This window comes from Anas acuta, chromosome 3 (genome assembly GCF_963932015.1).
Source record: "Anas acuta chromosome 3, bAnaAcu1.1, whole genome shotgun sequence".
Classification (NCBI taxonomy): Eukaryota; Metazoa; Chordata; class Aves; order Anseriformes; family Anatidae; genus Anas; species Anas acuta.
The window spans coordinates 38989066-39005704 of NC_088981.1; the positions used below are offsets into that span (position 1 = coordinate 38989066).

Here is a 16639-nt window from a genome sequence, read left to right on the forward strand (position 1 = left end):
TGTAGCAAATGCAGTTTGATATCTCTAGCAGACTGTCTCCTCTCTGTTGTGTATCTTATCCCTTCTCAACCTGGAGGCAAAAGCTGAAATGTCACAAAGTAGGCAGCTGCTTCTTCCTAAAACACCTGTGAGTCAATTCCCAGTGGGCATGAAGATGAAGATAACTTTGAATGCTTGCAGGGACAGGCTCCATTCATCACCTAGAAGTTCCTTGCTAATCTGTTTCAACCCTCACAGACACTTTTTTCATCAGTTTTACAAAATATTTCCAAGTTCTTGTCAGCCAGGCCGGCTGTGTTGCCCACTGGATATGGGAGGAAGCTGGGGTCCAGGAACATCTGATCAGAATCTTAAACTGCCGTGCATTTAAGTTGTTTGTGAGCTTCAATTTCAGTGAATAATGACAGCAATTCTTATTTCTCTTGTTATGAAAGCAGCTCCTGACACTGCACTTTACACATCTGACAGTTCACAGGCAGAAACTGTTGTATGTTGTCACCCCTGGTGATGTGGAGTTACCTGGTAGTAATAATTATACAACACTATCTGAAATACAGGTAATTGCTGAAACATTTTGAATATCTTGGGAAAAGCTCCATAATTGTCCAAGAGTCAAACAGATTTGTTTATCGAAAACAAGAAAGGACCTTATACAAAGAGATCCCCCCAACCTTATTTATTTATTTAAATTACAGCATCTTCTGTCCTGCATGTAAATGGAAGTGACGTACTGGTTAATGGAGAAAAAACTATTGCAGGTTGTAGTATGTCTTCAACGTGAGGTCACGTGTAGCTTTAGAGGCTATTTGCTGAGGATTAATACCATAATCCTTGTTCTTTTGTTTTAGCTTCTTGTAGCTGGGCTGCTTGCTGGAGAGAGTGAAAAGAATTTAGGCAAAAGAATGAAAAAAGGCTGGATTGCTTAATCATGAAGCAGCGCCAGGCTGATGTAGGATGCCGCTGTCTGTTATATCTCCAGGCAGCATCAGGCTGAGGGTGAGGTAAGCTTCAGTTTGCTTCACTTCATGGGGCTTGAAGGGTTCTGTTTTATAGCTGTGTTATACACACGGAAAATTCTCTCACATTACTCATATTTCTCATATTTCTTCTCCCTATGTCCTTGTATTGTCAAGCCCACACAAATAATTAAATAGGAGGAAAAAAAAAGTCCTTTTTCTTTTTTTTTTCTTTTTTTTTTTTTTTTTTTTTAATATATTTAAGGTTCATGGGGGTGCACTTTTGCTCATGTTTTTCAGTTATTTGTCAAAACCTCAAAGGCTAGACATGTATTTGTTTCGAAACAACCCCCCACACCCCCCAAGTGAAAGCTGGGTGGCTCACCCCATCGTCTGCGTGGAAGGTTTTAAGAAACTCCTGCAATGACAGGAAAATCACTACAGCAGGGTAACCAAATGAGATTTATGCTCAAGCTCATGACAGAACACCTCTTCTTTAGTGTGAAGGTCTTGACAAGCAATAATGTCAGTGGCTTGTAAAACCTGCAAGCTGTTTTAAAAGTGTTTTTACGTGAAATTAAGTAGAAGCAGGAATATTTTTCAAACTTTTTTTTTTTTTTTATCTTGCATTGCATTATTACTGTCTCTGAATAGCTATTGTGCACAAAAACTGAACTAAAAGCTTTGTGGTTTGTTCCAATGTCTCACTTAACTCTTTGTTAAATAGTCTTTTTTTTTTTTTTTTTAGGTCGTCTTGTAATTTGGTGTCCTTCACTAATGCACTCAGGAGGACGTGTGTAAACAGAGCAAGTGCATTATATGCCTATTCATTGTTTATTTCTAAAGAGGCCTAATTTTTTCCTCATGTTTATTTTCTGAGTAAGAATTACTGTGCTCAACAGTGTAATTGTGCATAAAAGAAAAAAAATACCCTCGAGAACATGTAAAAGTAAAAATTGGGATATCGTTCCTCTAACTCTTCAGCTGTAGTCATAAACCCAAAGTTCTAAGTTCTAACTTTTCTTAATGGCTCGTGTGTTTGGGCAATGTGTATAGTAAATCAATTATTCAAATGAATAAATTAAATGTCAGTGGATTGGAGCTCTGCATTCCCTAAAGTTTTTCCATTTTATAGCTCCATTTCATCATCTTCAGCACCTGTGTCTTTGGAATGTATTGCAGTGTGACATCAGATATTTTATTAACTAAGCCACTTTTTTTTTTTTTTAGCTCCTAACATATAAGAGCATTGCATTCCATAATAAAATACACTCATTTGCCACAGAAATAATTGAATTAGATATTCAAATATCAGTACATTGTACTAAAGGAAATTATAAAGATATACTATCAGTTTTAGATCTCTCTATTCTATTGCATTATTATTTAAGAAAGGAACATAGGAGGATTATGCCAAAGCCATACCTGTCTATACAGAAAAAGTAATTTTTTCCTTTTTTTTTTTTTTAAAGATTGAAGACTTTTCAACAAAATAGTAAGTATTGCTACCCACTACCAAATGTTACATAAAGATATTTTTTTTTCCATGATATAAGTGGTTTATGGATTGAAAGACTTGGCAGATATATTGACTGTAAATATATATATATATATAAATATATATATATATATATATTCTTAAACCCAGGAATGATTACTATAGATAATTCACCCTTCTTCTTTACATGGGAACATGGGCTGCTTTTGTAGCTCCACTAACGAAGACCTTCACGTATGTTGTGATTTCCTAGATCAGTATAATATCAGAGTAGTTTGCCCAGTTGACAAGGCTGCGGTCCTTTTCTAATTGGTGATGATGATTTTTCCCTGGAAAATGCTCTCATTTTTCAATGGTGGGGACTGCTAAAAGGAAGAAAGGGAGACAGATTTTTGAACTGTCTAATGTATTTCTTCAGACTAAACATAGGCTTGCAGAGAATAGTGAATCTGACAGATATTCATAAATATTATCCCTACTTTCCCTCACTCCTCTGCCCCTAATTAGAGAGGGTAAATTGTCTTGGGGAAGGACAATGGAGAAGCATGGAATATGGGAAGAAGTAAGTGAACAGTGCCTGCTTGTAAGTGACTTTCCAACACTGCATGTGTTTGTCTTCTCTTTTTTGTATTTTTTTAAAAGAAGTATTGCATAACACATCAACAAGACATCCGTCAAAATGAGTTATAACAAATTAAACAAGTGTGATAAAAGGTAATCAAAATTTTAAAAGCACCTACTGTGTGGGAGGGTGAAGGAATGAGAAAAAAAAATGTTGGAGTTAGCTTGCAATTTATTTTGCAAGAATTAATATGGAAGAGTCTTAATTAGTTATAAAACATAATGAAATTCATTAAATAACAATTGACATGAATCTACTATAATTAATCACTTACTATTGCTTTTTATCTATATTGCCTGTGAGAGCATTTATTTTTATTTTTATTTATTTTTATTTTTATTTTTATTTTTTTTTTACCAGCATATAAACTGATCTATGAGATACAGGGATCTTTGGCTAATTAATTACTCAAAGCCACTGCTTGTGGCTCCAAATGACACATGGACAACTTCTGGAGTCCTGTGCAGTAAACTATTACTATTACTTGCCTCTGGCCAAGCCATGCCCTGGCATTATCGGTTATTTGTTCATATGCTGTGCTATGGAAACCTTCCTTTACCGTATGAGTCATGATCCGCTATTAAGATTGTCCTGAAAATTCACTTTTGTCTGCTGAGAGTGTACTGTCTGGAAGCAGCACAAAAAATATTCAGCCACACTCATCACATTAGATCAAGACCTAGTTGCTTAATGGTAAAGTTTTCCACAAAAGAATAGCAGATATTGGCAGAACTGCAGCATACTGTGTTTTGCCAGCATCATCTCACTAATCTGCACATGTGAAGTGTGGCATTGTGTACCGAAGAGGATGGTGGGACTTGAGGCAAGTTGGAGAATAGCTAAATGCTTTTTACTATCTTACCCTTTGCTTGGCTGCCCACAGGGCTTAGAAATGATGTTATTCACCAATTGCAATCAGATGAGGGTGGCCCCAAGGGGGTATAATGTGCTACACATGGCTGCGTCAGCCTGCACATTTGGCAACCTACTCCCAATAAAAGGGAGTAGGTCCAGAATGAGGTACAATGGAAGTAATAAATTTAAAAGGCAGTGGTGGACCTTCACTTTAAAGTTGCAGGGTCAAAACCTACTTTGCCAGATCCAGAATATCACCTGTCAGTTGCAGAGATCTTCTACTTCCAGGGAATTGCGTACCCAAGCAGGGAAGGAAGAGAACTTGGGAGTGGTAGGTCGTGTCTTGTGGTAAATGGTCCATTCCCAGATTTCCAGGGTACTCCTTCCATTTAATTTCAAACTTTCCTACTCTGCAGTCTCCTGCTGATTTCCTGTAATGCCATCAATCACGGTAGGTTTTCTTGTAAACAATGGTGCTTTCATGTTTCAACTCACTGGTTCTTATTGAAGTATGCAAAAGGTAAGGGAACGTATGAAGGAATTATGCAAGCTCATGAGGAAAGAGGAGAACTTCCCCCCTGAAACTGCACTGCTGTGAGAAGCTCTGAGGCATGGCAGATGCATGGCAGCCTGGGTTAGGTCATAAGTTTCTCAACCGTTCTTCTATAGTTAGACTCTTTAGTTAGACTCTTTAGTTCTTCTATAATTAGACACAGTTACCATGTGAAGAAGTTCAGGCCTCAGCACCCTCTTGGTTACAGATGGTCCTAAATGCATGCTTCTCTCTGTTGTTCTGCCACGGCTCTTGCAGAAACGTAGTCAACATGCGGATACAAACGTGGGGTATGCTGTACTTGGCATTGCTGCATGAGCCAGACTCTGCATCTGCAGTCTGTTTGTCCTGCAGCACAATTCAAGTCTGTGATGCTTTCTGCCGAGCCCCTTGGCTCATTCCTCTTGTTTGTGTTTGCTGAAAAACTATGCAAGGAACTCCTGTGAGATGAGGTTCGTGGTGTGGATTTTGCTCTCCTCCACTCCCACCGCTGGCTGCTGCTCCAGAGGTTCTGATCAAATTCCAAGTTTGCTGCAGCTCAGAGTCTTTATCAAGGGAAAGCATGCTGAATGCGAAGCATGTTGAAGTGCCCCCTTATGAAACGAGGTTTGACTTTCTGTGATATCAAAAAGAGCATTAAACCAGAATTTAATCTATCCTGGGAAATCATATTTCACAATCTAATGCCCGGAGCCCTTTTCTTTTTAATATGAGGATCAGAATTCTGATCTCTCTCATGGTTTGCCTAAACATTTTATGTTAAATGACAGCAAGTTAATAAGTACAAAATAGTGGGTGGTTAACTACCATTTAGCAGGCCAACACTTTGTCTAAATGGGAAAGCTCTTGGTATAAGATAAGGAGTGAATTGAAAACAGTAAAATTAAATCAGTGTAGCCACATCTTGTAGACACTCCTGTTTTGGTATGAAGCTGGGGTTATTTTAGCTTACTATTTATGAAGGCTTTTTAACTAAACTGTGAGCCTTATCCTGGAACAAAGGTATGCCCACGTGAGGTAGTCTCGTTAATACATCTCTCACTGCCCAGCCATCTTGGTAGGATTGTTCAAAGCCTTTGAGGCAAGGAGAGTGGCTGGAACTGCTGCCAAGTGACTTAGTGAAAAAGAAAAAAAGTCCACGTGTGCTAAATGTGAAGTGACTCCTCTGATAACCCATGATAGCGTGGAACAATGAAGTGGGCAAGCTCGATAAGAATTTCCAGGAGCTTGGCACTGGGGGAAAGGAGCTCTGATAGCCGTGTGGAAGGCGGTTTGTCATAGCCTGATGAAATAGCAACTTTTATGAAGTGAAGGGAGGAGAGCAGACACCTTCTGCCTGAGCTAGTAACGGGCTGCTGAAGCCATGGTGGAATTATCTTGCTGGGACACTGTTATGAAAGCTATTTCATTGTGTGCTCCTCCTGCGGGAGTAGTGGTAAGGTAATGTCAGAAAGGGGTGATGTCAGGATGAATGCTAGTATGGCTGTTCGTTCCTAAGGGCCTTTTGAAATGCCCGTAAAAGTACCCTTGTAAAAGCGTTAAGGAGTTTCTGCTATAGCTACCCTTATGAGGAGAGTGTAGCATCTCCTGTGGTCATACAGCTTTGACTCACCATCACCTTTCCCCCAGTGTCAGATGATACAGATATACTGTAATGGAGTGATCATAATTGCACATATTTTTTAGGGATACAAACCATGCAAGCCTGCTTGACCTAGCAGTTTGAGAGAGCTAAAAGCCTTTTGAGTGGTTTCTTTAAGGAGGAATGATGGAGGATGTAGTTGGGTATGTCTCAGGTTCAGGCAGTTTACAAACGGCACCTACAAATCCCTGAATATATTGCATACCCACCAGCAGGAGGAACTTTCCTGGCTCACCCTTCTTTCTAGCTGAGCCTGTTGTGCAGAGGTCTCTGTCAGATGTTTCCCGAAGTGTTGCCACAATTGCTTCCCGCTCTGTTGTCTATTGATTACTGTGCTTTGCTGGTCTTCCCTCATATGTGCAAGGCTCCAGCAGACAGCATGCAGCCTCCAGCTTTGCTCTTTTCTTCCTCCACCTGACGCACATATGTTTGCATATAAATCCCATGGAAAACTGCTCAGACTGCTTGGCGTGGTTCCTATTTGTGACTTCTCCATGGAATATTTTGCTGGCAGTTCCTATTGTCTGAGTACCCTATTTCATTAAAAGTTAACCTGCTCTGTGTATCTGTATGGCATTGTAATCACCACTTTCAGTGGACATACCAACCATGCCCTAGCATAACTTAACTGTTGAAGGCAAAAAGACATAAAAAATTCAGAACATGGAAACACTTACAGGCCTTTGCCACACTATGCAGAGAAGCGTAGTGTCCTTGAATGGGGCTGGGGCAATCATGCAGGAACTGATCTTTTACTGAGGAAAGAGGATCGCATTGCTACAGCTTGCGATCTTAAATTTTACCACATTAGGGTGTTTTGTGCTTCTTCAGCACTTACTCAGCAGTGTTGTTCATTGGTAAGGAAAAGGGAAGTTTAGGAAGTTTCCACGTTATTCTGCACTGCACTGTGAGATGGAATTAAAAGGTCTAGTGCAGCTCCATGTCTACTCCTGGGAGCAATTTCATTAGCTCGGTGGGACTCCACTCAGAAAGTGATACCTGGATATGATGCTGCATACGTGCAGATGAATTACAGAGATTTTAATACCAGTGTGCTGCAAGGATGAATGCCTATGCTATGGTGCTGTGTCTAGGCTGACTCTGCAACTTACATCAGCAGATTAAAAAAAAAAAAAGTTGCATTATAAAAAGCAAACTAAAACATTTTCCATATTTTTTTTTCTTTTCAAAGCACCCCAAGAAGGTCTAAATTAAATGAACTTGGCAGGTTTAAGTGTGACTCAACTCATTGTTTTCATTCTCTCTTTTTGGCAGCCTTCAGTAATTCCAGATGTTATTTCTCTAACCACATGGAAAAAATTCTTATTAAAAAGAGGGGGGTGGGACGGGAGGGGGGGAGAGAGAGAGAGAGAGAGACAAACTGTTTTCCTGCATTTGGTGCGTTTTTAAAGCAATGATGATATTGCGTAGACAGTGCTAATGTGCAGCAGGCACTAAAGCTAGCTGGAAGCATGCCCAGGAGGAGACAGCCCCAAGATAAAAGCCTTAGTGTTATAGGGGAGAAATAAGAAGAAAGCCAAAAGCAGCTAGTTAGTTCAATAAAATGGTGTTCTGTCATTCTAGGACTCATTTGCTGGGAATTGTAAAGGCAGGACAAATGGGGAATTTAGCCTGAACCCACTATATTGAGGAAGCTTGGAGAACTATCGTATCATGTCAAGGAGTGAATGACTGTTTTTCTTGCACTGTGATCACAGGGGAATATATGGTTAACTCATAAATAATGCCTTACTCTGAGTGGAAAAAGGATTCATATCTGCTTAGACAGTGTGCTTTCAGAGCACATGAATCCACTTACTTTGCTTGGCTCGCCTAGCATTGCTCAGCTTAGGGAGAAATGGAGCACTTCCTAATTTAATGTAGCATATAAGGTCATGTGCACTGTGGTAGAGCTACTTTGCAAGGTGAGTCCAGCCTCTCCTTCTGCATTTTTGAAATCTCCTTCAGGATCCAAGGACTCCAGGGGTCTGAACCTATCCCTGTGCTGCTGGAGCTAAAGGGCAGCCCCCTTCTACAGTTCACGGCACAAGGTGAAAATAAGAAATGACGGACTGAAGCACGTAGTGGTAGAGCCTCCTGGCAACATGGGATAATCCCTGGCAGACATAGCTCAGTTCCCAAGCTCACATCCCACCAGAAGAAAGCATTCATGGCGAATTCGCAGCCCCCAGCTCTGGAGCCAAGCTGCACCTCGTACCGCCGTCAGTGGTTTGCCTTTCCAACTGAGCAGGACACTTGAGAGCATAAGCATGTGAGCTTAGGGCCCTTCAAATTTAGTAAAATAATAAACACTGCATAGAAGATCACCCACTGACTCAGAGCTACCATGCAGAGTACCACAAGTCTTATTAATAAAAGCTGGTCTAGTGAATACACATTTAGCAGCAGGCTCAGAACAAAGCATGCAGGAGGAAAAAGCAATGTGCTTTTGAGAACCATGAGTTTTCCTTCTTAAATGCAACTTTTACATAAAGGACCTCATTGACACCTCCTTATAAGACCAAGTTTTGGAGTCTCTTACTCTTGGGGGGGGGGGGGGGGGGGAACCTTTCACTGTAAAAAGAAAGGCCAGCCTGCATCTAATTGATTGGCTTGCTATGGTTTACTTTTTTTTGCTGATGCTCTTCTTTTTTATTTTTTTTTTCTTTTTTCCCCACAGTGCACAAAATACATCAAAATGTTGTAGTGCTAGTGAAAAAGAAGAGGGATTTTCTGTCTGTAGGTGGTTCAGTACTGAGAGCCCAGAGAGAGAAAAAAAGCTCTGTTATGTCGTTTGTTGGTAAAAGTGAGAACTGTTACTGGAAAATGTTGTTTTGAGATTAGTTGGTGGTAAGCCATGACTAATGCTCATTGTGCCACTATGTGCCTGCCTTTGGGTTACCAGGTCCCCTTCCAGCCCCCCTTGCTTGTTTTACGTAGCTGATGGAGCCTGCTGAAACTTGTACCGTAAGGTCTTTGGTGCAGGGACTGCTTTTTCAAATTTGTCTGCACATTGCCTAATTCAGTGGGGACCCTGGCTCAGGACTGGAGGCTTTGGGCATTATGATAGCAAAAATAGTAAATTCAGTGGTGGTGCTTGGTTACACTGGCCTCTGCAGCCTCTGGGTCACTTCAGTTTTGGGACTCAGGGGACCCAAAGCTGATGTTGGTTTTCATTCAGGGAGTGGAAGCCAAGTCTCCAGCCATGTTCATTGTGAAGTTTTCAAAATGGAAAACAATTGTTGATTCAAATCCAAGACATTTTCTGGCTCTGGTAATCTTGTGTTCAGCATGATCACAATTAAATACATTCAGTATTGGTTTTAGGGGCGTAGTGGGATGTATTGTGTTAGAAGCAAGGGAAAACAATACATTTGTTACTGGTTTTCGTTTTATTTTAGGCATTTACTTACTTGGGGTTCTCTGGTTTTGTGGATAACCCTGAGGATCTTCTTGCAAAGCTAGCACTGATTGCTTTACTTTTCAGTAAAAATAAAAATGAGAATGAAGGCCACACAGCTTTTCTCTTCTGCACGTATTTCAGACGGAACTTGCCCTACGAGGCTCCTTCTGGCAAATTAACAAAAAGCTCTGTCCCGCTTCCCCAGATGATCAGTGATAAGATACTATGCTGGGAAATGATGTGATGATACAATAGCTAACAGCTAAGGCGTGCTTGCTCTAACACTGACTCTTGGTGAACTACACTGGACCAGATTCAGGCAGGACTGCTGCAGACAACAGTAGCTGCAAAGTTATAACAGCATATATTTTCCAGAGCATATAAAAGCCTGCCAGAAGGATTCACCCAAAGCTAGAGGAAACATGCTTGGCAACATTACCTCTGGTTTGGGTTGTTTCCTTCTGTGTCTTGTAGGAGCAGATACCAGAACTGCACTGCTTGAAAGGAAGACCAAAAGAATCAAGTGTCCCAAAGGAAAGGATTAATTTTGTTCTGTTCCCAGGGCACTGTTTAAAAGAGGTATTTGTGTACCTTGGTGATATAAGATAAAAGAAACCATTAAACCATTTGGGTTTTCATACTCCCATTGCAAGAGGCAAGGTAGGGAATACACTCTGGAAGTCTATTGAAATATTGGACCAACCATCCTGGTAAAAGCTGACAGTATCATTGCTGATGGTATTTTTTTTCCTGTGCAGGTCCAAATACTTGTGATCTTTAAAAACTCTGTAGGTGTCTTGCACCGTGAGATGTTAGAGAAATGTACAAGCCTTATTGAGTTCCCACCATTTTATAAGATCTTCCTTTGCGGGTAGTTTAAGGGGAAAAAAAAACTTAATTTCAGAGTCCTGTTGGCTGGCTGACCGAGAATAACTGATCGTTTTCCTGTGAATCGTCCAGGTTCTCCGTATTTGGTCTGCAGATAACTGCTTTCTTCAGTAGCAATGCAGAGGAAGAAACACTCACTGATTAACCAGTGTTGCTTTTCTAAAGTAGTTGGTCTTCTTTTTTTCTGCTGCTTCTCCAAGTACTAGCAAGGTCTGATATCTCTGTCTTATATACAAAGCAAAGCAGCTCTAGGAAGGACCTCCTCAACTAGATAAATGGTTTGAGTGCAGAACAAGGTTTCATAATTTACAGGATATTGAAAACTTTGTGTCTTTGGCTTATGGTGTAGTGATAATGAAAACGCCAACATGTCACTCATGTGACATGAGTGAAATAAGGGTAAATAAGGAATGTGCTATCTTTAGACTGTGGTTTAACTTGCTATGAAAAAAAGTTTTTTTTTTTTTTTTTCTTTTTTTTACTTTCAGCCATTAACTGTTGTCTAAGATTTCTCTTAAGAAGGAAAAGCTGAGCACACTTGATTGCTTGATTGTTCATCTGCAAGGAAAGTCATCATAATTTTTAGGTGCAGAGGTAGAAGGATCAATAGTGCTAAGCGCAGAAAACATATTAAATTGGGTAGAGTGGAGCCTGAAGGTCTCTGAAGCCTGTGGTGAATCCATTCAACTAACAGAACAGGACTTTCGTTTCATCCTTTTATGTGGCTCTTCTTATTTCTTGCATATATGGAATGTCAAAGTGGAAGGAACATAAGGGGTTCTGGTTTTCGTTTTTCACATGAACTTAATAAACACATACCCATAATATCTGTAATTCCACCCGTAGCTGTTGATCAAAAAGTATATGGATAATAATTGTCAAATGTTTTCTGCTATGCTTAACAGATTCAGGGTTTTTGATTTGGTGGGGTTTGCTTTTCTGTCTTGTCAGTGTAGGGTGAACTGGATGGGTTGAAGAGTCTCAGATCCTAGCCCAGTAGATCTCCCAGCTTGCTAAAACTGGAAACTTTTTCCTTTGAACTATGGCGTAGTATCGTGTTGGTCCTTCCAAACAACATTGTTTTCTGTCCATGAGTGGCTGCATTTCTGTGATGACTGAAGTGCTATCTATGCATGAGATTGTACCCACAGAATTAGAGAGTCTCTGACCTGTTAGTGTATCTGTCCTTCACTATCTGTCATTCCCTACAAGCCCCCAAGAAACTTCACAGAATCACAGAATGGACCTCTGTAGGGTCCAACTCTCTGCTCAGGCAAGAGGCAAGCTCCTTCTCCTTGTTGATGAGATTTTTTTTCTGGTTTGTAAGGCCAGTGTGGGAACCTCTTAGACAAATACATGGGTTAGTGTGCGTAATGTAAGGGTGCAAGAGAGTCATTGAGAAAGTAAATGCCGAGCACATTTTTGCAAGGGACAAGGCAGATTGTAGTATATACACAAATGTCATAGGGAGAGAGGGTTGGCCCTTTATGAGACTCTGAAAAGTATAATTGCAACTGATTATGGAGTTATGCAGAAAACAGAGTTGTCAAATACTAAGGAGCAGGCAAGATAGATGGAGATTTCAAACATGCTTTACTTTCTGCATTCAAGAGGTGCCTGCCAGAGGTAAGATTGTCTGAAAGCAGTGTGACTATTTCTGGCAGTAGTTTTGAAATACTTGTAATTTTCAGTAGTTTTTGGTTGACTCAGGCAGAGAAGTCTTTCATTATGAAAGTGTGTAACGGCAGTATGGGAAGCTCCATACAGCAGTGAATAACACTCCAGCTAACAATGGACATAGTGCAGGATGTTTTTAAACATAAGGAAAAAAAAAAGAGAGAGAGAGAACAACACTGGGAAGTGCTGAAGACTGATGTAAGGCTGAAGTGTTACTTTTGTCACCCTGGGGAGCAGATGAGTCTGGTCAAAGGCAAGACTGTGACATGAGAGAGAAAATGAGAGAGAAACAGTGCATGAAGTGGAAGGTGCAGAATAATTCTCAGTAGTCAGACTGGGTGGGACCAGCAGAAATGTTGAGCAGGAGCTGAATGTGGAGACTTGAAAACTAGTGCATTCAGCGGCCATTATTTTGCTGCTGCTTGTTGACAGTCCTTCACAGGGACAGCACATCTGAATTGGGGTTGTCACAGCTATACCTGCCCCAACAGAGACAGAAGGCATACGGGCATACGAAGAAGGGTGGAAAGCTGAGCTTTGCATGGAAATCTGTGCCTGGTAATACCAATACAAAAATAGCTCCTGTTGTCCTGCCTCTGACAGTGGATAGTAATGATCTAAAAGATCAGGACAGGCTTACAGTGACGCAGTTTTAGTATCTTTTCCCAGTTGTCAGTAGTCTGTTGCACTCCTGAGCTAGAGGTGGTATCCTCAAGGTTAGTAGCCCTTTGTGGATCACTGTTACATGACTTTGTGCAATTGCTTTTGGAGTGTTTCAGTCCTGATGTTTGCAGGGTCCTTTGACAATGTGCTCCATGCTCAATAATAAATAGTGCAAGAAATGCTCTTTTTCTCTCTTTCAGATCAACCTTCTGATAATTTTGTATAGTGTGCACTCATTTTTGTATTATTTCTCACGGCAATAAGAAACAGTTTGCTTTCAGATAAATAACCTAATGTGGGATTGCCGTGTGGCCTCCCAAAGAGATTCTAGAAAGAGATTTCCATCAGTTTTGTTGGTTTTGTTGTGAGATGTAGCATAGCATGGAGGATGGGACTTACCACTGCTGACATCTGCAGGTCCTCATGATAGAAAATTTACTTACTAGGCCCTTCAGGTCTGTCTTTAAAGCGGTTAGGCTGACCACTTAAGTATTTTTAGGTTAGGTATCATTATGTGTACCTGAGGGAGGAAGACGTGGACTTCCAAGAGGCTGCGGTGGTATGACTCAGTTGTTGTATGTGCAGTTATGACCCGTAGACTAGATAAAACCAGCACCTCTTAGAAATCTTGGATCTGAGTAGTAAATGACCAACACAGTTTATCTAAAATCTGCAACTGGGGCTCATCTGAGTATTTGTAAGAGGAAACAACTCAACATGAGTAAGAACTTTCAAGATCAGACCCATAATACTGGTGCTACCAGTAGATGATTAAATCTGTGTATGAGACTTTCTCATTTCTAGAGAACTACGCTGGAATAACTGCCTCAATGATCTCCGACTGCCTAATACTATTGCTTTTTATGACAGACAATGTAGGTCTTCCTGTTTATTTTCCCAACTAACAAGTCAGTCAAGTAACCTTTTAGGAAATACTACAGGTCACTTCTGTAGCATACCTCACTGCATGGAAACCTTTATTGCCAGGATGAATGATATTCTTAGATATTCATGGGAAATAAACAGCAATAATCCTGACAGGAGGTGTTGGCAGAATGAAGTGTGAACAGGAAGTGATTAAAGATAAAAGACAATCTCAGGAGTTACCTTTAGCTCACTGTGTGATTATAGGTGTGGTTAAAACAGGTCACAACAGAGCGTAACACCTGCTGACAACAAAGCTAATCGGAGATCCAAAGTTCGCTCATCACTCAGGCTAGATTGAGATTATATAACCAGACCGATCACACCGAATAAAATTCTTGGTGCTTAACATATGCTTCTCAGCTTTAACTGTGTTTCAGTGTAGGCAGAAACATATGCTACATGTCTCATAAGCAAAGCTGCAGTGACACCTACATTAAGCTTCCAAGACATTTAGCATTAAAACATTTACCTTCATTTTCATTACAATTATGCACTGAATGAGGCAGAAGCCCAGGCAAAAACAATGTGTGATCATGTAATAAGGACTACCTCATAATGACAAGGGAGGTAAATGATGGTTGCACCATCCACCTTCATTAGTGTATTTCCCAACATCTCTGAGTTTTATGTTAGGTGTTGAGTGTTTTTTTTTTTTTTGTTTTTTTTTTTTTAACTTGTAGTCCCATTGGCCATCTTTCCTTACATCTTTCGTGTAAGTTTCAGCTAATACTTTACATACTCTCTAAAACAGAAAACCATGCATATTATCTATATGATTATCAAGGTATTGTTGGCTAGTATCAATCTTTTATCTGTCTTAATTCGTGACGGGTTCTTGTTTATGAATAACAGGATGTGTCTGACAAATGTGGGCCATGTAGTTTGTGCACATTATCTTGGTATCTTCTTCCATTTCTGTGCATACTAATCCTGAATCCTTGGGCTTTGGGAAAAGAGGCAGAAAAGATATCATGAGCAATGCTCAGTGTTTCAGTAGGTCTCTTTGAAGTTACTCTTCTGGTTTACAGCCTGGCATTGATACCCCTCCATACTTATTCCAGAGCTCACCTGCCTTGGCCTCTAGCACCCTGACCTGTCTTCAGAGAAATCTTCTGTGAAAACCTAGAAAGGAGATGTTTTCCTGTGGGGAATGGGATGTGCAGGTCTTGCATGGGATGTACTCTACCCACAGAGGTAGACTTGTCATTTACATTTCAAATGATCAAGGGGTGAGTGGACTACCCAATGTAATTACATTGTGCATGTGTAGCAGGACGGTTCACAGGTCTGAATCTGAGCATCCCTAAACTGGTGGTGGTGGTGGGAAAGGGAAATGGAGAGGGGTGATTTTAGTGCTTCATATTGTCACCTTTCCACGCTGAAGGCTCTCTCTGGTCTCTGCTCTGCTCTTCTCTATTTATTCCTACCCTTTTTTTTTCCCCTTTGTGGTTCCTTTGTGCTAGTGTTTGGCTTTGTTGCCAGGTCTCAGCTTGCTCAGGCTTTTCAATTGCTTGCCTAGGTTTAATCTTCTTTGAAAGGTCAGCTTTGTGCAAAAGAAAGATGAGCCCTATGTCAAGCAGTGCAGTTTGAGGCATTCTGCAGTATGGGAAGCTCACCGTGTGGTGCTCCTCATTAGCTAGAGCAACCAAACTCACTAGAAGCAGAATGCATTACTTATGCACGTCTTGTGTAAGATACTCAGCAGAACAATTTGGACACGATCGTTGAGGTAAGAGGGTGGTTCCAGGATGTACCTACATAACCACTGTTCTTAAAATATTAGCTCAACAAATCAGCAGTAGGCAAGCAAAAGGAGCAGACTAGTTAGCTAAGCAATTTTTTTGTTGTTGTTGATGAGTCTCTCTAAGGCACTGCCCTACCCGTGATGAAAAAAGACCAATCTCCCATCTTTCCAACTGCTGCAGAGAAATTTGCTTAGACACCAGAAATGTTGCTGCGTTCCCTCACCTGGAGAGGGAGTAATTGTTTGGGACATATATGATTTGCTGTTCAAATTCCAGCTCCTCCCTGGGTAGGTCTGTTTACTCTAAACTCTTGGCTGGGTTTGGGTCTAAGGGCACTCACACACAAATGGCAAACAGGTTTGACTTGACTGAGGACTTCACAGTGGGGAGGTTGGAGGCAAATTGCAAAGCCTCAGCAAATGAAAGACATGAAAAATGAAGCAGACTAGTTATGTTTAAAAAGTCTTAAGTATCCAGCCTTTTGTTTCTTTTACTCACAGCTTTGAGGGGAAACTGGCTTAAGAGGAAAAGAATAGCTAGACTGCTCCTGGTAGATGTGTATCTACCCAGGCTGTCTCATGCAGTCCTTCCCTGTGTTGTTTCACTTCTGCATTGCACAATGCTAAATGACTTTATCCTCAGAGCTGTCAACTCTGGATTGGGACCATCAGAGCAATGATTAAATTGTTCTTCAGCATTTCTAGAATTAAATACAAGTTCTCAGTCATGCCTTCTGATTTATTATAGATTAGGCACATTGTTCCATGAAAACACAGAACGGAGTAACCACACGAGTAGTGAATTGCTCGTGAACTTAGACTTTCCTTTGCTAGCACCATTCAAAAGAACCCTTCTGCACTGTTTTTAATGTTAGGGCAGGATAGTCCTTCCAGATGTAACCCAAGTGTCTGAATGTATATTGCTTAAAAAGACACCTTTCACCAGCAGGCAGATGGAAATAATTCTGATGTGAAGGGAGGGGAAAGAGTTTGCAGAAAGAGGTGAGCTCTGACTCACATCTCCAGAGCTCGTAAAGGCTGTGTTTGCATTAGCCTTGCCAAGTGTGTACTGTCAAAGGCTTTGCCGTGCTTCTGGTTCTGCTGGGGGCTCAGTGGCAGTGGTGTCTGCGAAGGGCTCCCACGTAGGCATCACGTTATGGAAGCTGGTCAAAACACAGCTGTGAGTTGTAACTGCTTTCGAAAAAACAGTG

The 16639-nt window shown here is 40.8% G+C and overlaps 1 long non-coding RNA gene across 1 annotated transcript in view; it reads left to right on the plus strand.

Moving 5' to 3' along the window:
* LOC137853875 (uncharacterized) overlaps positions 1 to 16639 on the plus strand; it is a 170365-nt gene that overhangs the window by 64405 nt on the left and 89321 nt on the right. Inside the window, exons 8-9 of the long non-coding RNA XR_011094781.1 lie at positions 849 to 1001; positions 1705 to 2451. This is a non-coding gene — a long non-coding RNA (uncharacterized lncRNA). The remainder of the gene's footprint in view (positions 1 to 848; positions 1002 to 1704; positions 2452 to 16639) is intronic.